Source organism: Arvicanthis niloticus, chromosome 1, assembly GCF_011762505.2.
Source record: "Arvicanthis niloticus isolate mArvNil1 chromosome 1, mArvNil1.pat.X, whole genome shotgun sequence".
Taxonomy (NCBI): domain Eukaryota; kingdom Metazoa; phylum Chordata; class Mammalia; order Rodentia; family Muridae; genus Arvicanthis; species Arvicanthis niloticus.
The window spans coordinates 30,386,385-30,393,723 of record NC_047658.1 but is presented as its reverse complement, the minus strand read 5'-3'; positions in this window follow the sequence as shown (position 1 = coordinate 30,393,723).

Genomic DNA, 7,339 nt, shown 5'->3' with positions numbered 1-7,339 from the left:
ATCATAATAAACTGCAAAGATAGGCCTGAGCTGACTGAGCATCTTGCCTGGAATGAGGAAATAACATGAATTAAGTGCTGGGCTTTATGGGAACCTTGATTTAGAAGTAATGTGAATGTGGACAGCAGGAATTTGAAATAGTCTTCCCTAGGGAGGGGCACACCAATAGGTTATCCAACAGTAAATGGGCAGACCAGAAAACAGACATACAAGGAACATACAGACTGAGCAGGTTGTATTTATGTATTTAGGAACACACACTACCGCTGCCACCACCATCAACCAGAAAACAACAACAACTAATGGGAAAAGAGGTCATGAATTTGAAACAGAAAGGAGGGTTGAATGTGAGGGTTTTCAAGGAATAGCGGAAAGTCAAATAATGTAATTATGTTATTATCTCAAAAACAAAAAGTTAAAAGGAAGCGATGTGAGTCCCACTAGAATTAGTTTATGTATCTTAAGGTTTTTTCACATCTGAGAATGACACTTCATATGTCTATGTTCACAAAAATTAATATTCACAACCGACACATAAAAAACTCATGCAGCTATCCAGCACTATGTGCTGGTAAAGACTCAGAGACCATGAGTTTAGACAATGTAAACAGAGTGGGTTGAGCACATTCATTGCAGCTGTTAAAGTTACCCATCTACAAGATGGCTGAAGTTTGCACACTCTCAACCAGCTGCTGTGAGGGACAGGCACAGTCCCTAAGTACAATCATGTAGAGGAATGAGTGTTTATGGCAAGCAATAACTAGTGCAAGGATTAAGAGGTAGACAGGCATAATGTCGTCACACACCATTCTCACCTAAGTGAATGACTAAACTGCCTCAAAGACAAAGCTTGTACCTCTGATTCAGGGGACTGTTACTATCTACTCCATTTGTTTAAAGCTATAAGTAGACTTCCCTATCCGTGTATATAAGTGTGTGTGTGTGTATTGGGGTAGTATACTGCATTTTTCTTGTTTCTATAGCCAAAACTATCTGGCAAGGAGAAAGATCAGAAACAACATGACAGAGTTCAAAGTAGCAGGAGAGTGTGGCTGGGACTTTTTTCAGCAGACTATGAACTAGAGTTTGGACAAGAGTCAGCTAGGATATAAGTGGGAAGCACCTCCCTCCTGTAGTCTGCTGCTTCTTCTACCTTGGTTGCACCTCCTAAAAAGTCTCTGACCTCTCCAAACAGCACCACCATCAGGAGACTAAGAGCTGGGACCCAGGAGCCTCTGTGGGACATTTCTTTCTTTCTTTTTATTTAAAATTAATTAGTCCATTCATTTACATCTCAAATTATATCCTATTTCCTGGTAACCCCTCTACAACCCCCCCCCCCATTCCCACATCTGCCCTCTCCTCCCTCCCCTCTGTCTCTATGAGGGTGCTTCTCCACCCACCTAACCACCCTCTCCCACCCTGCTGCTTCAGCATCCCCCTACACTGCGGAATCAAACATTCACAGGACCAAGGGCCTCCCCTCCCATTGATGACAGACAAGGCCATCCTTTGCTACATATGTATCTGGAGCCATGGGTCCCTCCTTGTGTACTCCTTGGTTGGTGGTATAGTCCCTGGGAGCACTGGGGGTTCCGGCCAGCCCATGTTGCTCTTCCTGTGGAATTGCAATGCCCCTCTGCTCCTCCAGTCCTTCTTGCCTGCTCCCCGACCTGGGTCCCTGAATTCAGCCTGATGGATGGCTCCAAGCTTCCACATCTGCACTGGTCGGTTGCTGGCAGAACCTCTCAAGGAACAGCCACACCAGGTTCCTGTCAGCCAACGCCTCTTGGCATTGGCAGCAGTGTCGGATTTAGTTTGTGCAGGCAGGACGGATCCCTAGGTAGGGCAGTCCCTGGATGGCCCTTCCTTCAGTCTCTGCTCAGTTTTCTTTTTTTTTCTTTTCTTTTTTTTTTTTCCTGTTCTTTCTTTGGACAGTAACATTTCTGGGCTAAAAACTTTGAAATAGGTGGGTGGCCCTATCCCTTGACAGGGCCGTGCCTATCTACTGGAGGTGGTCTCTACAGGTTTTATCTCCCCTTCTCTGCACATTTCACATTTCGGCTAAAGTCATCCCGTTGGGTCCTGGGAGCCTGTCATTTCCCTGGCATCTGGGACCCACCAGTGGATATCCCCAGTTCCTTATCCCCCACTGCTACACATTTTTATTCGATTTCCTGACCCTCTGTACATCTCTTCTGTCCCCTTCAGTTCCTGATACTGTCTCTCTTATTTCCTCCTGATTCAAACCATAATTTGTAGGGGGTTGAGAAAAACTCTCTAAGGTCTACATGTGCCTCATTTCTGGGGCTCTGTATTTACAACACTTTTACACTCTGGTCTACTGAGTAAGCTAAGAATGAAAAAAAAATTAAATGGTAATTAAAATAAATGTTAGGTATATGCATATGTATGTATACTCAAGAAAACCTGGGGAATAAGAAACGGTATTCTTATTCAAAGAGATCTCTCCAGAGCCTCTGGCTGGGGCCTTCTCCTCTGGTGAGTTTCTAGCAAGAGGTGTGGGAGAGAAGAGAAAGGGGAAAGCACTGGAGGAGGAGGGAATGAATCAATACTGCTTCTGCCGCATACCAGCAGGAAAGCTGCAGACAGCAGCCCCACGTGACCAGCCCTCTGAGAAAATGAAGCCAAAAATAGCTCAGAGCCTCACACTTCATGGCTGGCAGAGGCACGATTTTTCATCCACTTCTGGGAGTGGTGTTCCAGGGGCTCTGAGCATAGCAACGGAAAAAAATCAAAGCAGCTCAGAAGCTCTGGCTTATTCTAATCTGTGCACCAGACAACAGCAAATGCTTGGGTGTTTTCTTAACTCCAACTCCCATCCATAAAATCTGTGTTTGTGAGGATCACAAGATAGCCCTTGGGAACATTTATCAGGGGAAGGTTTTTGGGGAAATCTCACAAAGATATTCTGCCTTGTGAACACAGGTTCCCCCAGCAGAAAGTGCTGGAAAGCACACAAGTCCCTGGGGTAGAGGAAGACAGCTGTACTTTTAGATGTAGCCAAAACTCCAGCCCCCCCCCCCTTTCATACAGAATAGTATTATATTGTAATATTCGATTTTTTTGAAAGCAACAAAGCAATGCATGTCATCTTAAGCAATAAATTGTAATAGTTTGCTTCCAGGGCATGATTCCAGAAAACAAAAACTACCCCCCCCCCCCCAAAAAAAAAACCAAAACCACAGAGAAGGGGCTTTGGATAATCTTTTTGTTGTTGTTGTTCTTTTGGGTTTTTTTGTTTTTGTCTTGTTTTGTTTGTTTGTTTTTCAAGACAGGGTTTCTCTGTGTATCCGTGGCTGTCCTGGAACTCACTCTGTAGACCAGGCTGGCCTTGAACTCAGAAATCCGCCTGCCTCTGCCTCCCAAATGCTGGGATGGATAATCTTAAAAATTAAAAAAAAAAAATTAAAGGTTAAATACCATAAGAAACCTTCTTTTATACCAAGTACTTTAAAATGCATAATCTAATAATACATGCTTGGAAAACCCAGTTCAAAAATAAGAGGGTAGATTTTGTACATTTGTTTATTTGTTTGCTTGTTTATAAATAAACAGATCTCACAAACTATATGTGTTCCCTGCTGTGCAATGACACTATTATTTAATATCACAGATGAAAATAAGTTTTGACAATCATAAAAAACACCCTTAATTAACCGTGAAGAATACAGTTCCTTCTCTCTGCTGTTCTCAGAAGGACCCTTACTTACTCAGGGATAACAGGAAGACAATAAGCAACGAAAAATGAACAAGCAGGTGCCATGAGGATGTATCTGCTATAGAGGACATAAAGCATGCACTCAGGTGCAAGGTCAGGCCTGAGAGCATTCCAAGGGAGGATAGGGGAAGGGCTGAGGACAGCTCTTCCAGAGCCGGAAAGCTGGAAGAATGTTGTTTTCTCTGAGAGAAGTCCGAGACTTAAAATAGCAGAACTTTCCTCTATGAAGTTCAAGTCTGATATATTTCCCACTCTTGTGAGCTATAACGCAGGACAGAGATTTATGACCACCTGGGTTCTAATGGGTTATTTTGAGCTTCCGAGTCGGGGCAGACACATTTGTTGCCATGCTAATTTTATAAGGAGATAAATTCTCAGAGCATCTGCCAGTGAAACGTGCTTGATGTGAGTTAGACATGGAATGAGAAGGGGGAAGACCTGCAAGCTGATTTCCCAGCACACGCAGCTTTTCTACAGACACTGGGGAGTGTTGAGGGAGAGCTAACTCTGCCCCAGAAACTTCTCTGTGGAAAAGAATAAACAAGAGCCAAGCCAGATAGGGTTTCCTGGGTGTCTGCAGGGTGCAGCTCCCTCTCTTGTGAAATAGCTAGTGAGATACAGTTAATGGCAGCCAGAAAGACAAAGCATTTCCAGCAGAAGTGTCTTTATTGTGCACGCCACACTCTCCTTACTTCTCAACAGCTCTGGTGTCTTCTCAGATCTCAGTTCATGCAATGGGAACTCAAAACAAGGAATTGGGCTCAGCAGCTGGAGACCGCCTTCAGAATGGATAGAGATGTGAGACCGCAATCCTGTTTGGAAGTGCTTGCTTTGGTCTACGGCCATATCACCCTGAACGCGCCGGATCTCGTCTGAAGTGCTTGCTTTGCCCTCTGTGACTACCACCAGTGAAGAGTTTACATAACATTCCTTGCAGGCTTTGATAAGGCTGTCATAGTCAGAAATCTCACAAGTGGTAAAACACTTAGATGTCCTTTCTTTGTGTATGAATAATGTGTGGATATTAATGCTTCTCTCTGGTGTGAAGCCTATTTTTCACTGGAATTCTTGGCTCTTTCTCAGGTGCCAGGCTGGGATACCTTTCTACTTCATGAGATTTAGCAGTTCTAAAGTTATCTATACAGGAAGTTGCTGATGGAGATTGACCTGACCATCATCGTTTTTTGGCTTCACGATTTTGCAGGAAAAGGGAGAGGTTGCCTACTTGTTGGACAAACATTCCCCTTAGGCTTATGAAAAGAGGGGTGTGATGAGCATTGATATCCATTCTCTGGCCTGAGACACCGTGGCTAAGCTGTCCAGGTAGTGTACCTGTCCATGAGGCATCTAGTATCATGATCTGACAGGTGTGCTAGGGGAAACGAAGGCTCACATTATGTTTCCTCTGGGTTTCTGGATAACAGGTCAAACCTGGCCTGTGTGCCAGGGCCTTATAGTTTCTCTAAGTCGAAGGCAGGACTGACAGATATTCCATAGTAGAAGCAACTGTGGCCACAACAACCCAGAAGATAAGAACACTAGTTATTCATCCAGGCTTTAAGCTTGTATTTATATTTTGACAGAGTAAGAGAAAGAACCCAGATGATTTGCCAGGAGGCTTCCAGTATCTATAATATATGTTTATAATAAATAGCTGAGTTGTTCAAGTTAGACAACTAGCCAGCATCCCCTCCTTTATTTTATTTATGGTATTCCTAGTCAAGTCTGTAGTTCTATTTTTAAAGGAATAGATGGGCTCAGTCCTAGAAATTCCTGTGGTTACAAAAAAAAAAAAAAAAAAAAAAAAAAAAAAAAAAAAACCCAAAACATGAATTTCTTGGGATTTTTGAGAACACAGCCTTGCTAAAAGTTGGAAGAAACATTAAGAATGTACCAGTGACCAGGTCTGGGTCCTTTTCCTTTTCCTAATCCACAAAAGGTAGAGAAAGATGAAGACTAGATAGCACTTTAATTTGATGAACACTTGGAAGATGCTGTGCTGCTTTAACCAAGAACCAAATTAACTGAAAATCTTAGTTGATCTTAGTTGCAAATAAAATCAAAGAGTAGCCAAAAATTTGCTGTGGATGGAAATAGTGACTAAATCACAGAATCCACTATGGGTAGACATAAGCACACTACCCAGGTAATATTCTGTTGTCTTTGGCAATGCTGGAGGCCTGCTGTGTACTGGTAGGGACTAGGCTCTGGTAAGGAAGGTTTTATCCATTCCATTGGTGTCTGAGCCATGCCGTCAACTTTCCAGTGAGGACTTGAAGCTATGCTTCTATTAATGAAGGCCAGAGAAAAGCAACAGTAGTGTAAATTGTGCTGAAAACACTTGTCACTTTCATTTTCTCACACGCTGACCTTGAGTCAGGTATAAACCAAGTTTAAATTGCTCAAAAGAGTTTTCATGCCTTAAAGTGCAAGCACAAGAATTCATTTAGGGATTCATTTAGTGAAAAGCATCAGGCTGACATGGTAGACCTAGCTAAGCTGACAGGGTAAAGGAACTGTGGCAGGCAGAGCCACTGGGGTGACCTAAATGCATGTAATTATTGTCCATGTACCAGAGAGGTGAATATTGTGCAGGGCAGAGAGACCTCAACAGAGATCTCCATTCTGAGAAATCAAATGGAGACCTGAAAGAAGGCTAAAGGTTGAAATTGTTTTCATTACAGTCTACTTGCAGGGTCAATGGCCAGCAAGTAAAAAGTCCTGATCCACAAATGTACAGGCCCTTGATTGTGAGATTTCTGCCCTAGGTGTGGCTTTGCTATAGAAGCAGGTTGTATGCTGAAGTAAAGTTTATATACCTGTCAGGAAATGGGTCTCGTAAGGGGGCTTATTTAGTAGAGAAAATAAAAGCAGACCAAAGGTGAAACCATGAGGCACTACTGGTAGAATCAGGCACACCGAATAAAAGGCTACTTAGACTGTAGGCCCAATAAACCTGTGGGTTCATTCATGGCATCATGGGTGCAGGCCAGGTTACCTCCTGGCCAGTAAGAGCCAGAGTCCCCAGATCTCTGGGATCGCCTTTCTCTGGAGTTTCTCACCCTGCTTCTTTCTGCACACTTCCCGAACTCCACCTCCCCTGGCCTGGCCTTGGACCACCTAATCTTATTTCCAAAGACTAGCAACTCTCTATTGTAGTAATGTCCATCGTACACTGCACATACTTACAGTTGGCCCTGTATTTTCCAGTGTTGAGTCCAGAAGCAAGTTGTTTGTCCTCCTATGTTGGGCCATGGAAGGGTATCCTGGTTCTTGGGTTGTGGGTTCAGCCATGCCCCCAGAACCCAGGCTTCTGTCACAAGGTCTAATCTCCATTCAACCTGTGCCCTTCAGTCACATACACAGGTGGAGGGCTTGATGAACAGGCCCCAAGCCCTAGAGAGATTTACATGCTAATAAGGTACCTGAAGGCCAGAGGGTGGGGTCAATTAAGCATTCCTCCCCAGCCCCTCCCCCCTCTTCCCCTCTCTATTTAACTCAGATCTGCCCTGGGTTTTGGGGGCTCACATCCAGATCCATCCACTATCCACCATGTCAATAAACTGTTTTTGGAAACCCAAGGACTTCCTCGTGTGT